Consider the following 17,861-nt stretch of genomic DNA (forward strand, 5'->3'; position numbering starts at 1 on the left):
AACTACATAAAATTTGTAACAATTTTTTATCTTCATGCGTGTGCCACAGTAACACAAAATGGTCACAACTCAGATACGATGATGATGAAACATTGCAAAGCAAAAAGAAATATGCCCCTGTTGATACATAACTTATTTTTCGCATATGGGGTCAGCTAAGCCGATGCACGTCGACCCATACGGATCTTTTGTGCTTCCCCCTGCCTTATACCATCATTTCATAGATCCTATTTGTTACTCTAACGATATCTCGCGGTTTAAGATACCTGTAGTCCCCTGGCTCTGGAAAAGCCGTTCCCAGTAGACTCATACGCGTACTTGCCAACGAATCGCAGTTGCACAGTTGCACATCAAGTGTTCCATGGATCCCGATTTCTCCTCGCACAGTCTGCACAGTGTGTCCGAAGATAGACCCATCTTGTGTAGTATATGCCTTATTGGCATATGTCCAGATAGGGCGTCCATAATGAGTCTTGCCTGTTGTCTGCCACCGCTGTAGATGAGTTTATGTTGATACATACATACATACATACATAGTATTGCTATCGACATGCCCCACAAATTCAGCAAGACGCAAATGATCAATCTTATCTGAATTGTGAATCATTGATATATATGTAAATATGTTAATACATCTAAAACAGTTTAATGCATTGCAAATTAATGCATTTTACATTGTAGGCGTGCCTAATTAAAGTAATGACCTGAATATTGCTAATCTAAATAATATATTATACACATACATGTGTATGAATGAGGGTCATACACATGTAGTGACTTGGCGTTTTGTTGTTTGATTTCTATACTAATAGATATAGCAAATAAGATGGCGGTCCAAATGATGGAAAGTGGTTTAATGGACGATAATGGAATGGTAATCTCGCCTGCGCTAATGGTGTACGCTGGCGGAGTACCAGTAAGGGATGATAGGTGAGAATGGAAAGGCAGGTCAGTTAGCCCATCGTGATGAATTCATCAGAAATAAATCATGATAGTTTCCAGGGGGAACCGCGAGGAGGTCAACCTGATTGAGTATATTGCTAGCAATGGGATTCTCAGTCTCCATTACTAACAATCCCTTTCCCCTTGGATCTGGTCGAGGGGCGTGCCTAGAATTCAGCGGGATAATTTCCAGGGGGTCGGAGCACGTAAAGTTTGACCTAAGAGGATATATTGCTAGCAATGGGACTGGTAGTCCGCATTACTAGGTAACCCCTCCCCCTTGATAGAAAGTGGTAACCGTCTTCAATCTACACAACATAGTAATAATACTACTTCCCACATATAATACACATTCTATGTATTTTTTTTTATAGGTGATAATGAAATGGTAACCCCACCCGCGCTATCGGTATACACCGGTGGGGCACCAGTGAAGGTTGATAGGTGAGAATGAAGCAGGTCAGTTAGCCCATCGTGACGAATTCAACGTTAAATTAGGATCGATAGTTTCCAGGGGGAACCGCGTGGAGGTGGATCTGATAGGGCATATTGCTAGCAATGAGGCTGTCAAACTCCATCGCTAACAATCTCTTTCCTCCCACACGTCCTGTGTTGATTTGTAGAATCGGCGTGAGGGATTGTTGGTGGGTCTAAGCAACAACAGCAAGCAATATATTTTACCGAGTTAAAAGGGAACATTAGCAATAGAGTTTGACAGCCCCATTGCTAGCAATATGCCCTATCAGGTCGACCTCCACGTGGCTCCCCCTGGAAGCCATCGTGAACAATTCTTGTTGCATTCGTCACGGTGGGCTGATTTGCTTCATCCTCACCTATCATCCTTCACTGGTGCCCCGCCGGTGTATACCGATAGCGCGGGTGGGGTTACCATTTCATTTATTACCCATAAAAAAATATATCCTACCAGGTTCAATCTGAATACCATCATAATTCTTATTGAATTCGTCATGATAGGCCAACCGACCTCTTTTTATCCTATTCCATTCCTACCACCCTTTACTGAAGTCCGGAACTAAGTTATGAGGTAACAAACATTAAAAAAAATACAATCAAATTGACAACCTCGTTTTTTAAAGTCGGTTAATTAATAGGAACACTTATTCGTACTAATAAATGTGAAAGTGAGTATGTTTATTTGTTTGTTACCTCACAGCGCCCTAACGGTTCATCCATTCATTATGATATTTGGTATACATCTAAAATATGGGATGGTGAAAGACAGAGGCTACTAAAACTTTAAAAATCTAGTTAAATCCCATTATCTATCCTTATAATCACTTAGTCCCCCTTATTTCCTACCAGTTTTATGTGTGTTATATATATGTATGTATGTGTGTAAAAAAGCTGACGGTCCACCTGATGTAAAGTGGTAACCGTCGCCTATAGACATGAGCAATACTATGGACATAACAGAGTATACTGTTTCGCCCATGATATCCCCCATGCATTGCCATTCCTGAGGACTAAGGTGTTATTCTTCTGTACCCAGTAAATTCACGCCCTTCAAACCGAAACACAGACATGCAAATACAACTGCTTCACGGTAGAAACACGAATATTTATTTATGTATGTGTATATGATTATGCTGTCACAGATATTTATTATTTTATATTATTTTTACAGATCTATTTTTTTAACGCGCCACCTACCTATTTATTCTTTAATTCATTCTAAGCAAAGGTTGTCTGGAAGAGATTGCTTAGCAATAAGTCCGCCTTTTGTACTACACTATACTCGTCGAAAATTGTTCAACAAATCCTGTAATGTTCGTGCAATAAAGTGTTAAATAAATAAATAAATCACGTGGACGAAGTCACGGGTAAAAGCTAGTCTATTTTAAATAAAAAAATATAACAATGAACAATTAATATAATAATCTTCCGTGTGCTCCCGGCATAGAATGGGCCACCCCTTCCCTTCCCGTGGCTGTCGTAAGAGGCAACTAAGGGAGAGTGAGGGATGGGCAGCAGCGTCCCTCTCAAAACATCTCCAAAGCCTAACTGCGGTTGCCAAACCGCCTGCCAAAATGCAATTACTGGCAAAACCCCCCAAGGGCGAGACTTATGTTTAGCAGTGGACATTTGAAAGCTAATGTAATGTCATTAATAATGAATAATTAATAATTTACAAGAAAATTCTATTTCTAATAACATATTAAATTGAATATATCCTTTATTGCTCAACTGATGCTGCTCAGTGCAGTTATGTATATCCCAGCGGCCAAGGGACAGCACCATAAAGTCCCATTCTACCGGACACTGCGTCGTAATTCTATCGCCGTATAATCTTGTCTCGGATACTCTCGCCCCAGTTTCAGGTTCAATACCATTCAACACTGGCTTCTGTCCGCGACACCGCTTGTATTGGATGCGGTAATATATAATTTGTAAATAATAATATTTATATCAACCTTGGTGGTTTAGTGATTTAACTTATTTATATTATATATCTATAGATATAATATTATATTTATATATAATTCCTGATGAATTCATCATGATGAGACACCCATCCAAAAAGAAAAGAAATCGATATGTACGATGTAATTGTAACATGAAAGTTCTGTTTCATTAGGCCCCGAAATTTCGGAAAATATTTCATAGACCCTCTGCTTTCATATTTACCTATAATCCCTCACTGGTGCCTCACCTTCGTATACTAATAGTGCAGGCGTGGTTACCATTAAATTATTATCCATTGAAAAAAAAATTTAATACAGCTTAGAATGGCAAACAAGCTGACAGCCTATCTGATGGAAAGTGGTAACCGTCGCCTAAAGACATGAGCAGTACCATGGACATAACAGAGTGTACTGTTACGCCAATGATACCCCCTATTCGTTGCCATTCCTGAGGACTTGACAGAGGTACACAAGCAAACGACTTTTGTACAAAGTCTCCCTCTCCTGCAGTATTCAATTTTATGAATAACTTTTTGTACTATAAAGTAAGAAACACTTCTCTTAGGTCGTTCTTCAATGTTTTAGAAAGAAAGAAATAATTTAATCGAAGAAGCATGCGGCCCACACAGTAGCGCACAAAACAAGAACAAAAAAAATCAAAACAAAACAAACAAAAGAAAATAACAATTGTATACAAATAGAAAGCAATTAAATTATAATAATAATCAACAAACAAACAAACAAACAAACAGTAGGATAACTCTTGAATCCAACATGGGTCTCGATCCAAATCAATAGATTTATATATATATGTCAATAGCAATAGCTAATGACAATTTAATACTGCACTCATGTTTTATGTTTTATTCTAAAATATGTACAGACAGACACCAGTCTGATAATGTTTTATTATATATACGTGTATACAGATGACAACGTTGTAAATGTATATTAAGTTGTGCAGTACTAGGAACTGGGAGTGCGTATTATTATTTACATTGTCCACGAAACGAAGAAGAAGGTAAAACGTGAAATACAGTTGTGTTACGGTCGGCGAAGGGGAAGGTAATGCAGTCCGTGATATAAGTGTTTCAACCGTGAAGCATTTGTGTTTGCATGGCTGTGTTTCGGTTTGAAGTGTGGGATATGGCGTGAATTTATAGAGTACAGAGGAATAACCTGAGTCCTCAGGAATTGCAACGCATGGGGGGTATCATGGGTGAAACAGTATGTGTGTGTACTGTTATGTCCATGGTACAGCTCATGTCTATAGGCGACGGTTACCACTTACCATCAGGTGGGCCGTCAGCTTGTTTGCCATTCTAAGTTGTATAAAAAGAATTAGGGTGTTTTTTTTATAGAACACAATTTTCTTTCACTTGAATGCTAACATATTAACAGTTTAAATTGGGATTGTGAATATTCTAATAGGTACAGTATACGCAATTTGGATCAGAAACACGAGTATGTCGTAAACAAATACTAATGTGACGCGAACTTTGACACTGGCACATGGCACATGGCATACATACTCCTCTGAAGACTTCGGTTGCTATACAGGCTCGTACCAATATCACCTGTCTCGTTTGTTTATATTGGTTGTGAGTGAGACAGGTAGATGATTGACTTTTTTACACAATATATTTTTATTTAGCTATTGTAATTATTCTAATTTGTGAATTGTCTCTTAAGTTTATAGTTCAGTTAATATAAATTAAAAAAAAAATGAACTAACCTAACTGCGGCAACCCGCAGCCGAATTCTGCAGGTACTAAAATTCTTATTAAACTTGGTTTTATTGGAAGATGAGGGAAAATAAAATAAAATGCTCCCAGGTTGCTCTTAGTTAGTCGCACCTAGGTTGCCAGGTGGTAACCCTTACTTACCCTTGATTACTTGCGCCCATTTTTCTAAAGGCAACCCTATGTCGTCGTATAAAAAAAAAATAATCTTCCATTTGGTGTAAACCTTATTAAAAAGCATGATGAGTTAATCAAATTTACCACAATTATTACCTATTTTCATCTAGCAACACTAAATTGTGGCTAAATAAGAGCAGGCGACCCGGATGCATTGTATTGTATTTTTTCTCGTCTGTCATATAAACCAAGTTTTATTAAAAAGTTCTGTACATGCATAATTCAGTGTTGGGATCTTAGGCTATAAGGTATACAGTCGGGGATAAAAAAAAATGCCCTGTTTATAGAGTGCACTTAGAGAGAGCATTCCATCAAATTGTGCATTCATTTTTGACTATCCGGTTAAACTTGTAATCTGCAGCTAAGATGATCTATCAATTTTTTTCAAAAATATAACATATACACATACACATACAGTTTCAAATTTACTCTAAATAATTACCTTATATCAACTCTTAAGGAAACACCAGGTGTCATGTCATATAGGAAGGTCAAAGATATGGCCTGGAATAGAGAATGCATGAATTATTTGCTCTGACAAGAAGAAACTATTTAATGAAAAAAAAAAAAGAAAAAATGCTGTATTGTCCTATGGCAATGAATTATTTAATTTTAATTGAGGCCACTTTTAGGCATAACTTGTGTAAAAGAGTATGTATAGGTAGGCTTTGTTTGTTTCGAAATTTCCAAATTTGTATTTAGAATCTTTGACATCGACAATTGTCTATAGTTAAATTTTTTTTATATCCATTTTTGAAAGGAAAGGATTTTAGGAATACTTATTATGCACAAGTATTATGAGTGTATTTAGCGGTGATACAACTCTTAGTTCACTATTAGTTTCGGATCAACGGTGATGAATCATTCGAGACTTATCTCTTCATAATATTAGTATAGATGATAAACGTACTTAATTTTCTATATCAATCGATTACTCACACATTTTGCCGTGTTTGTATACGGAAAACTTACGACTCGGTTGCATGTGTGTGTGCGCGCGGTTTGTTTGTGTGCTGTGCACGGCGGCGACGTCGGCAGTGGGTCATGAAACAAGGTCACGCCATTTCTCTCTAGCGGTGGGTGGACGGGGGCAGGGGGGGAAGGCAAGGGCTGCGTAGGCGCTGATGGAGAGCGAAGCTATTCGATCTGGAGCTAATGCCATTTGCGACTATGATTTGTGTCGCCACCATAGCTGGTTAGTCAACAATGGTGACTGATACGATATGGTGACCGTGAAATTGAAGTTGCGGTGGGCCAATGGCGATATTTTTTGGGGATTATTTATTTATATTCTTTTTTACATTCACTTTTAATACAGATGTTAGGTTATAACAAAAATGTACACAGACGGACTTATCCCTTAAAGGTACTTCTTCCAATCAACCTTAAGATCTCGAAAGGAGAAAGTATCTATAGGGTTTGTATATAAAGCATAACATATATGTCCATAGCGTAAACAATGGCAAAGTTAGGTTCTCATATCGATAGTACTTTTTGTTTTTACGCGATCTCTTCCCGATATCCTTAAAAGACCTAATTAATTCATTGTATAACCATGTCGTAATAGTATTGGACTACTTATAAAGCTCAAAAAATGGACAATTGATGGAGATAGATAGTTCTTGACAGGACTTTATACAGACAAATTCAGTGTAAGACGACCACTTACTAAAAAAAAGCGATAGTCTTAAATGTATTGTAGGCCTTTAACGAACGCAGGAGACATAGTTCCTTATGGTAGTCTATGGGGGAGCCTATATACTACAGTGTACATCTTAAATAATGATTATAATAGCATGGTTAAGAGAATGGCATACCAGATGAACCCCATAACGCCTCGGAAATAACCCACTTTCGTTATTTCTGCTTTGTCAGTTGTGTACTTCGTGTAGCATAGGAATGAGGTTTAATGCGAATTATTAATGATGATTAACTTGCTATTTCGTATGTGCCGTGTTTAAACTTGTTTGTGAGTTAGTTATCGAGGTTAGTTAGTTATCGACTTCTGACTCTTCAAAGATGAGCTAGTATTTCAGAGTATGGAAGAGATCGCTCTTAGCCATAAGGTCGCCTATTGTTTTCTCATTGTGATTATTTCTTGTAATTATTTATATTTATAATAAGTTTACTATTGTAATCTTTTGGAGGAAACAATAAAGAGTATCTATCTATCTATTTATAGCTTATTATCTAGTGGGAGAGGAAGGTTCGTCCTACACTGCATTTGCTTGTACCGAGTTACTCAAGAATCTTTCTTCCCTATTGGTTGTCGATTCTTCGAGCTATTTTTCGGATATCCCCGTTTCGGATTCTATCACGCAAAGAGGCTCCGAGCACAGCCCTCTCTCTCCATAGCCCGCTATGTAATTTGTAGCTTTTGCGTATGGGCAATCGTGCAGGGCTACATTTCAGTTTCATAAGACGTCACTGACAACACGCACTGACACAAATGGGTCGAACTGAGTGAATTGAACTTTTATTATACACACACCGCATAGCCAGTCACCAATAATATTGCTCTTTTTATTTTATATTTATTTTAATTATTATTTTCACGTACCCTCAAATGGGTTAAAGCTGAAAACCAGTGTTTCGTTCCTTGAACAATGTTCCACGCTGAGCTTCGACATTTTTTTGTATTGCTGCAGATCACACAAAATAACACAATTTTATAAATCTTATGTCGTATTATGTATTATCTATTCTTATGTACATGTTGTGTGTGATTAGTAACAAACAAATAAACGATATATCTATCTATCTAACTGCGACAGGGAACGAAATGACACCATGTACCACATAGATGTCTAATTAGTACTAATTAAGATGTCTAATCTAAAATTCAAAGGGATCACATGAATTAGCTATTAAATGCATATTAAGATATTTCTTAGTAAACATACTGTGCTTTTAGAAAAAATACTATCTACTAACAAGCAATACGTGCCTACGCGGTCGAGGTATTTGCGAGTTGCTGTGACCACTTAATTTACGATTTATAGGAACCGCAGCTTTCTTACCACGGAGTTAGATTTTGTGGAAGGCTTCTGATTCTTTCTAAGTTTGTCACTATCTTTCCTTCTGCACTCTGTACTGCTCATGTCTATAGGCGGCGATTATGGATTTTAACAAAACTTGGTACAATTATTCTTGATACCCCTGGGCAGGTTATAGTATGCTTTTCATCACGCTACGATCAATAGGAGCAGAGCAGTGAAGGGAAATGTGTCTGTTACATCAAAATTACTGAGTCGCGAGGAAAGACATAGGCTACTTATTATTATTATACGAAAAACGACGGAAACGCGGACGAAGTCGTGGGCAACAGCTAGTGAAAAATACGACTAAATTAAGTACATGCTTCTTTTAGAAATCAGTTAAAAATTTTTAAATAAGCTATATCTACACCTACATATGTATAACCAAGAACTTGCTCCATCTGTATGTCTGTTCCATTCAACTAATTCTATTTCACGCACACATAAATAAACGTGGACATACGCACACATAGAGCGACACGTGCGCGATGCCTGTCTAGAATCTAGATTCGAGCAGAGATCTATTGACATCTGCCGATATAAACTAATAAATAACTGACGGAGGATAGTGTCTACCAGAGGGAGACTTTGTACAAAAGTCGATAAGTCGATTGCTTGGGTACCTCTGTCCCATTCGTGTTTTTACCGTGAAGCAGTTGTGTTTGCATGGCTGTGTTTCGGTTTGAAGGGTGGGATATGGCGTGAATTTACTAATTTACTGGGTACAGAGGAATAACACCTGAGTCCTCAGGAATGGCAACGCATGGGGGGTATCATGGGCAAAACAATATATATATTAATTAATATATTTATTAATTTTAATATTATTAATTCTGCATCTACAAATACAAAGTATTAGTTCTTGTGTGTTGGAAGGAACTGGCTTACAAGGCACAGGTTACCCTAATTTGTAAGCTAGGGCAAAAATATGTAATATATATATATATACATGTACCGACCAATATTAGTACATGTGGGTAGAGTTTTACATAGTTCATCGAACCCGAAATCGATTTACAGCAAAGAGTGTAGGTGAAATTTTTGGTCAAATCGGCGTTTTAATTTCGAGGCTGAGTCTGCCTGACAATGTATTTCAGACATATTTAAATATTTCGAAAGAGTTTTACATTAATTTTAACATATATGACTTTTAGAATATTTTTTTTTTCAAACAGTGCAGATTTATTAATAATTTTGTCAGTGCTCGGTACCTTTACAATATATATAATTATATTATAAAACTAAACAAAAATTAATAAGACTATTTTTAATTATTCCAAAGACATTAGTTATATTAATATCTTTATATTATTAAATAAAACTTCTAACTATATTCCGAACTCCGCCGATCCGACTCCGTGAATAAATATTTAAAATAGCCGAAGCCAAAAGAAGAAAAAAACTTAAAATATCCCATTGCGCTAAGTTACGATTTAATCTACCTATGTACCAAATTTAATTCAAATCTATTTAGTAGTTTTTTCGTGAAAGAATAACAAATGTTTATCCATCTATCTTCACAAACATTCGCATTTATTATATTAACAGGATTATGCATTCATTGTCTCTAGATATCTCCTTTTATATCTTATTTTTGAAATTATATCAATAAAAATAAATCATTTTGAATACAGAGCTCTTACGACAGAAAATAGTTTTTGTAAACAAAAGTTAAGAATTAATTTGTTTAATTCCACTAAGATTTGTATGTGTGTGACTGCCAACACTCGAAAATTGACCACAAGTAATACTACCATAAGTTCGCCATTAATTAGCCATCAATTTCCGACTGCCATTTTGTTCAGGCACGTTTTGCGACACGTGTCTCTCCTCTAAACTAGGCATCTACAAGAAAATCATTAGATCACTGCTCGAATAATAATAATACTAGGTAGTAGCGGAATTAAACAAAATACTTCTAATAAAATTAACCAATAATTTAGATTTCATACATACATACATATCTGTCACGCCTGTCTCCCATTAGGGTAGGCAGAAACAGTGGAACGCCAAATGCTTCGATTCAAACAAACCTCTTTCTTTAATTTAGATTTCACGTAACTATATGGGTCTAGTTCAGTAAAAGAATAACTAATTTTAAGATTAAGTCCTTTTATGACACTTAATCCTTTCTGCTTGTTCCATAAGGAATTTGGCGTGATAATAAATGTTTCCTAAAATACGAACTTATGATTTCGTTCCAATTCGTAGCGACACAGTTCAAATTAATATTTGTAGTTAAAATAAAGTAGTTGTGCGAATTTGCATCATAAAATTGAGTCTGATTGTGCGGTGTGACCGGGTTATGGGGTCGGACCATTAGCACACAAGTTCATAGTTACAAATGATGGTACCATAATGGTAGTACTGCGAATTGTACGCAATTAATTGTTTACAACTACATTTGTAATATAGCACCGCTCATACGTGCCTTTTCAATCGACTTTATATAGAAGGTTCAGATTCGATTCGATTTTTTTTTTTCATCTTTTCCACGTTTTTTTTTTATACAACTTAGAATGGCAAACAAGCTGACGGCCCACCTGATGGAAAGTGGTAACCGTCGCCTATAGACATGAGCTGTACCATGGACATAACAGAGTATACTGTTTCCCCCATGATATCCCCCATGCGTTGCCATTCCTCAGGGGTCAGGTGTTATTCCTCTGTACTCAGTAAATTCACGTCATATCCCATCCTTCAAATCGAAACACAGCCATGCAAACACAACTGCTTCACGGTTGAAACACGAATGGGACAGAGGTACCCAAGCAATCGGTAAATAAATGATGTTTGTTTGTGTTTGTAATGACAAACTCAAAAACTACTCAACCAGTTTTTAAAATTCTTGTACCTATAGAAAGCTACATTATCAGCAAGCTATACAAGCTATAAGCAATGTTCAAAAAAATTAGAAATCCCTACGAAAATTAGAATAATATAACCTTAAGTATCAAAATTTTTAACGACCATGTAATTTTAGACATAGTTCATTTAAATAAATATACATAATGTTAACAGAGATTTAAAAGAGTAACTGTTGAGTTTCTTGTGGGCTCTCCACAACAGATACTTTCCGAATTCTACATTCCTAGGATTTCAATTAATATTTGGTAAAAAAAAAAAATAACAGTAACCCCACCCGTGCTATCGATATACACCGGCGGGGCACCAGTGAAGGATGATAGGTGAGGATGAAGCAGGTCAGTTAGCCCAACGTGACGAATTCAACAAGAATTGTTCACGATGGTTTCTAGGGGGAACCACGCGGAGGTCGACCTGATAGGGCATATTGCTAGCAATGTAACTTCTTATTGTACCATGTAGCAAGCGAATAAATATGATTTGATTTGATAATTAAACGTTTTCAGCTGATATATATATATATATATATATATATATATATATATATATATATGACTATACTATATATCACTATAGACATACTATATGTTTACCAGAACGATGCGTTATTTGGAGAAAACCATTGCATCGTCCGCTAGATGGTGTAGTCACCCATCTGGAGCTATGAATTGCATATTGTGTGACATTCGGCGTACATTTCGTCTAGGCGAAGTGTGTCGCGGCATGTAGCACGCCGAGAGTGAACGCGGGTACAGTTATACCGACTTTTACTTTTGCCCCCCGCGCCCCGCTCTGACACTGTTCGCTCTGTGATGGAGGAAAGTTTTTTTTTTTAATTTTCGCAGATCTGGATTCTAAGCGTGATGATGTTATAATTTTAGGTTACGGCACTTTGGAATTATTTGTTCTGATTCTTTTTTTTAAACTTTTTTTTTTAATTGAAGCTTCGTTCGTAATGGAACTAAGACATTTTTATACAATGCTGTCATCATCTTCCTACCTTTACCCCAATTATTATTTGGGGTCAGCGTAATATGGTTTTATCCATATTACTAAAGGATTTAGCTTATAGTTTTACGACCGGCTGCCTGCCTGACGTCAATCCTCTTTGGGAGAGGGGAAAGGCATTGTTAACAATGGAGTTTGACAGCCCTATTGCTAGCCATTAATATGCCTTATTAGGTCGACCTCCACGTGGTTCCCCCTGGAAACCATCGTGAACAATTCTTGTTGAATTCGTCACGATGGGCTAACTGACCTACTTCATCCTCACCTATCATTCTTCACTGGTGCCCCGCCGGTGTATACCGATAGCGCGGGTGGGGTCACCATTCCATTATCATCCATAAAAAAAAACCCTCTTTAGGAATATTTTTATACAATACTGTGTTTGGATTTATTGTACGTAGATTCTAGGGAGTGAAAATGAATTTTTTGTCAATGGCGAGGTGTGTGTGACAGTGGGCGTCATGTTAAAGAGTTCCTTAGAATAAAATACCATTTTAAGGAAGCAAAGTTACGTCTTAAACTTAAACTGACCCTTTGTTAGCCTACTCGTTGATAAATTTCAATATTTATATATATTTTCTAATCTGGGCATGTATGTACTAACTCCATTTCGCGGCTCCGTTCGTGTGAATCAATTCGTAAAGTCTTAATCTAATCATATGTGCTAAGTTACAATATAATCTACCTGTATACCAAATTTCATTTAATTCCGTTCAGTAGTTTTTAAGTGAAAGAATAAGACACATCCAACCGTCCATTGTTAAAAATTTTTGCATTTACTGTATTAATAAGATGTGTATAACTATATGTTAATACTTGAAGCAAAACCTTTGGAGCCCTTTTTACGAAAATTGCGCGGACGGAGGAGTATGAAATTTGACACACTTATAGTTTATATAGAGAAGTAGTATAGAATGCTAATATTTTGTTTCTTAATTATTATTTTTTTTTACAACACAGGGGGCAAACGAGCATACGGCTCACCTGATGGTAAGTGACTACCGCCGCCCATGGTCACCCACAACACTAATGGTATTGCAGGTGTGCTGCCGGCCTTTTAAAAAGGAATATGCTCTTTTCTTGAAGGTTATGTTGTCGTATCGGTTCGGAAATACTGCTGCTGGATGTTGATTCCAAAGAGTAGTTGTTAATTATGCATTAACAACTACTCTTTGGTTATTACATTATCAATAAACAAAAACATTACACACACTACCACGTATTTGATACACACACGCACGCATATATACTCTTTTGTTTATTGTTAAAGTCTGTGGTCAAATTGAGAATAGATTAATATTGTTTCTCTTTAACATTATTTGTCTATAGTTTTTTTTCATTATACCACTGAGGTGGCAAATAAGCATACGGCCCACTTGATTGTAAGCGGTTACCGTAGCCTATGAACGCCTGCAATACCAGAGGTATTACGGGCGCGTTGCCGACCCTGAAGAAACCTCTTTATTCTCCTTTTGAAGAACTATATACGTCTATGGTCTTACTGAATCTCAAACATAACCGTAATAAATTATATATATATATATATATATATATGCTATGGTAACTCCGCCTGCGCTATCGGTATACGCTGGCGGGGCACCAGTGAGAAATATGTGAGGATGAAAAGGCAGGTCAGTTAGCCCATCGTGACTTATTCGAGAATAAATTAGTCACGATGGTTTCCAGGGGGAACCGCGTGATCAACCTAATAGGATGTATTAATATCAGTGGGAACTAACCTCTCCATTGATAACAACTTAGAATGGCAAACAAGCTGACGGCCCACCTGATGAAAAGTGGTAACCGTCGCCTATAGACATAAGCAGTACCATAACAGAGTATACTGTTTCGCCCATGATACCCCCCATGCGTTGCCATTCCTGAGGATTCAGGTGTTATTCCTCTGTACCCTGTAAATTCACGCCATACGCCCACCCTTCAAACCGAAACACAGCCATGCAAACACAACTGCTTCACGGTTGAAACACGAATGGGAAAGAGGTACTCAAGCAATCGACTTTTGTACAAAGTCTCCCTCTGGAATTTCGACCACCTTTAGTTCAGATAAAAATATACATTTTTAAATTGCTCTAAAAATGATTTTTGTATACCATTTGCTAAGATTGCCATCTCTACTGGCATCCAACGGTTATTACTGCTTCCGAAGAGTCGCCTGTCTTAAAATGGCTGGTTCTTTGTTAATTTCCATACAACGCCGACCCCGATTCGCCACACAGTCGTAACTTGTCGATGTAACGGTGACTGAGACACGGGCAGGATAGGGCCATACACACTTACATACATTATTTATTTATTTATATATATTAATATATTTATATGCAATTTGGTGTAGTAGTTTTTGGATATTACCGGAACAAATATACAAATAGATGAAAATATGAAAATATTAATTAAAATTTATATTCATTTATATATATATATATATATATATATACATATATATATATATATATATATATATATATATATATATATATATATATATATATTATTTTATATTATTTTACATTAAAAGGGAAACATACAATATCTAAAACATATAAAATAGTATACATAACCATAACATAAATCAGTAAAGTTTCCACAATAAACTAAACCAAATAATCAAGAGCAGATGATTATTTATATTATATATGATTATATATATATATATATATATATATATATATATATATATATATATATATATATATATAACGGATTGGAAGAGATTGTTTAGCGATAAGGCTGTCTTTTGTATCATTTCTTACTAAAATTAACTGTATATTATTATTATTTGATTACTGCAATAAAGAGTTAAATAAATTACTAATTTCAATTACCAGAGGGAGACTTTGTACAAAAGTCGATTGCTTGGGTACCTCTGTCCCATTCGTGTTTCTACCGTGAAGCAGTTGTGTTTGCTATGCTGTGTTTCGGTTATAACACAATGTGGTATTTTAATGAAAGGTATTATTTGTTCTTTTTATTCGGATTCGATCTAAAATTAAGAGTTATTTTAAATAAAAAATCTATGTATGTTGACATACATTGACCTCAAAACTGCCATGCTACGCCGTAGTAACACGCGTAGCGATGACCGAAGTACCCAAGCAAACGACTTTTGTACAAAGTCTCTTTCTGGTGAGTTCTTTACTATTTACTATTATTTTATTTTTATTATTTTAGCCGTTAAATGTCCACTGCTGGACATAAGCCTTCCTCGTAAGGGAAGTTTTACCAGCAATTGCCACGCTTTTAGTCTTTAGTCATTTATTAAAAAAAATGTATATTGTTATTTTTTTTATACAACTTAGAATGGCAAACAAGCTGACTGCCCAACTGATGGACAGTGGTAACCATCGCCTATAGACACGAGCAGTACCGTGGACATAACAGAGTGTACTGTTTCGCCCATGATACCCCCCATGCGTTGCCATTATTGAGGACTCAGATGTTATTCCTCTGTACCCTGTAAATTCACGCCATATCCCACCTTTCAAACTGAAACACAGCCATGCAAACACAACTGCTTCATGGTAAAAACACCAATGGGACAGAGGTACCCAAGCAATCGACTTTTTTACAAAGTCTTGGCAGACGGGTTGGCAACCGTAGTTAGGCTTTTAGAGATATTTTGAAAAGGACGCTGCTGCCAATCATTCGCCCTTCCTTAGTCGCCTCTTACGGCACCCACAGGTAAGGAAAGGGGTGGTCCATTCTATGCCGGGACCGACACGGAAATTTAATAATATTATTAAAATTTTCAGAAGTAAGTCAATTAAGTATATAAATAATACATAGATTTTTGCTACATTTAATTTAAACAGAGTAGTGTAATGATTCTCTTCATAGGACTATGTTTTAATAAGCTGCGCCCGTGTGATAAAGAAAAAATTAGCTTATATCCTTTTCCATCCCAAATACTATATGTATGACAAATTTTCTAATGATTGGTTGAACCATTATTATTTTATTTAATTAGCATGCAAATATATATATAAAAAAAAACTGTTGATGTTTAGTACCAACTAAACCTTGGGCTTGTGTGTTACATTTCGTTCTCAAATGTCAATATTTACATTAATATTTTGCTATTTTAGCAAGGTTGGACAGTAAATACGATTTTACTTTAAACTTTTTGTTTTTAACAGTGATATTGCTTGATTGAAAGTACTAAGAAGTAACCAATAAACGAACAAACTCAAATTTATTATATTAATAAAAATATTGCAGGCTGATGGTAAACGGCGATTGGAAACTATAAACAATGATCGTTTACCATCAAAATGTATGTTTGTTTGCCAATATGGTATAAAAAAAATTAAGGCTTTCATTTTATCTTTCAATTAAAAAAAATTACTCTTCTGTAGAAACTGATAAAATATTTCATTTTAATTTGTAAAACACCTGTTTAAAAAAAACGCTAATCTATTTATTTCCATCTTGTATTTGTATTAAGAAGTGATTTAACTTATAATATACAATTTTATGATAAGTATAAACCAGATACATTTACTAATAGACAGAGCATTCTGCGCAATAAAGCAGATTAGACAATGATGTTAGACAGTTCCCAGGCGCGTGTTTACGGATGTGGTGCGCGGCGCCGAAGTGTGTCACCGGCACACTTTCCACTGTTGCCGTCTCGCTCGCGCGGTGACGCTCTCCGCCATTCTCGCTGCCCGTCGCGCGCGCCGCCATTGCCCGCTGACCGCCTCCGCCACCGCCGTACCGACAATCGCCACCCGCGAACGGATGTTAGGTTATGGTCAAGGTTATGAGAGATTCAATGCGTTTGCAGACTTTCTATCTTATTGTTTTTGTTTGCACTAAACTGTGTTTGGGCAAAGATGTAATAGCATACATCTATGTGGTAAATACATTAATGTATTTTTTCTTTTTTTATACAACTTGGTATACAAGCTGACGGCCCACCTGATGGAAAGTGGTAACCGTCGCCTATAGACATGAGCGGTACCACGGACATAACAGAGTCAGTCAGAGAGATACTGTTTCGCCCATTATACCACCATGCGTTGCCATTCCTGAGGACTCAGGTGTTATGCCTTTGTATCCTGTAAATTCACTTCCATATCTTACCCTTCAAACCGAAATACAGACATGCAAAAGTTCTTTTATTTAGATCTAAGTAAAAAAAACTCACTTTAGACATCAATAGTATTATAAAAATCACAAAATAAACCACAGTCTATTCCGTGATTTCCACGGTCATGGTATCCCTCATGCGTTGTTATTTTTAACTAACATATCCCATTATTCAAACCGTAACATGTTTGGTGGCCGAAACGATTTTTTTTTAATTTTATTTTTTTGCAAATTATTGTATTTATTCTCGTGTTAATTATATTAATTTATGATTATTACTGTTTCTTTAAAATATACGAAGCGAAATAGATATTACTTGCATATTTTAAAGGAAGTATTCTACAATCGAAGTTAAATATTTTTGCCAAATAAATATGGATTAAAAAATTAAGTAAAAATATTTATTTTTTATTATTTTTTTTTTATTTACTTTTAGCTTCTTATAGTAACTTCACTGGCAGACATATTGTGACTCGTGTATCTTTAGCATATATACTCATTTATATTGATAAAATACTTTAAAAATGTACTAATGACTTCATTTTGCAAAAATTTTA

Source organism: Galleria mellonella, unplaced genomic scaffold (assembly GCF_026898425.1).
Source record: "Galleria mellonella isolate WM207_F2 unplaced genomic scaffold, CSIRO_AGI_GalMel_v1 utg1917, whole genome shotgun sequence".
Taxonomy (NCBI): domain Eukaryota; kingdom Metazoa; phylum Arthropoda; class Insecta; order Lepidoptera; family Pyralidae; genus Galleria; species Galleria mellonella.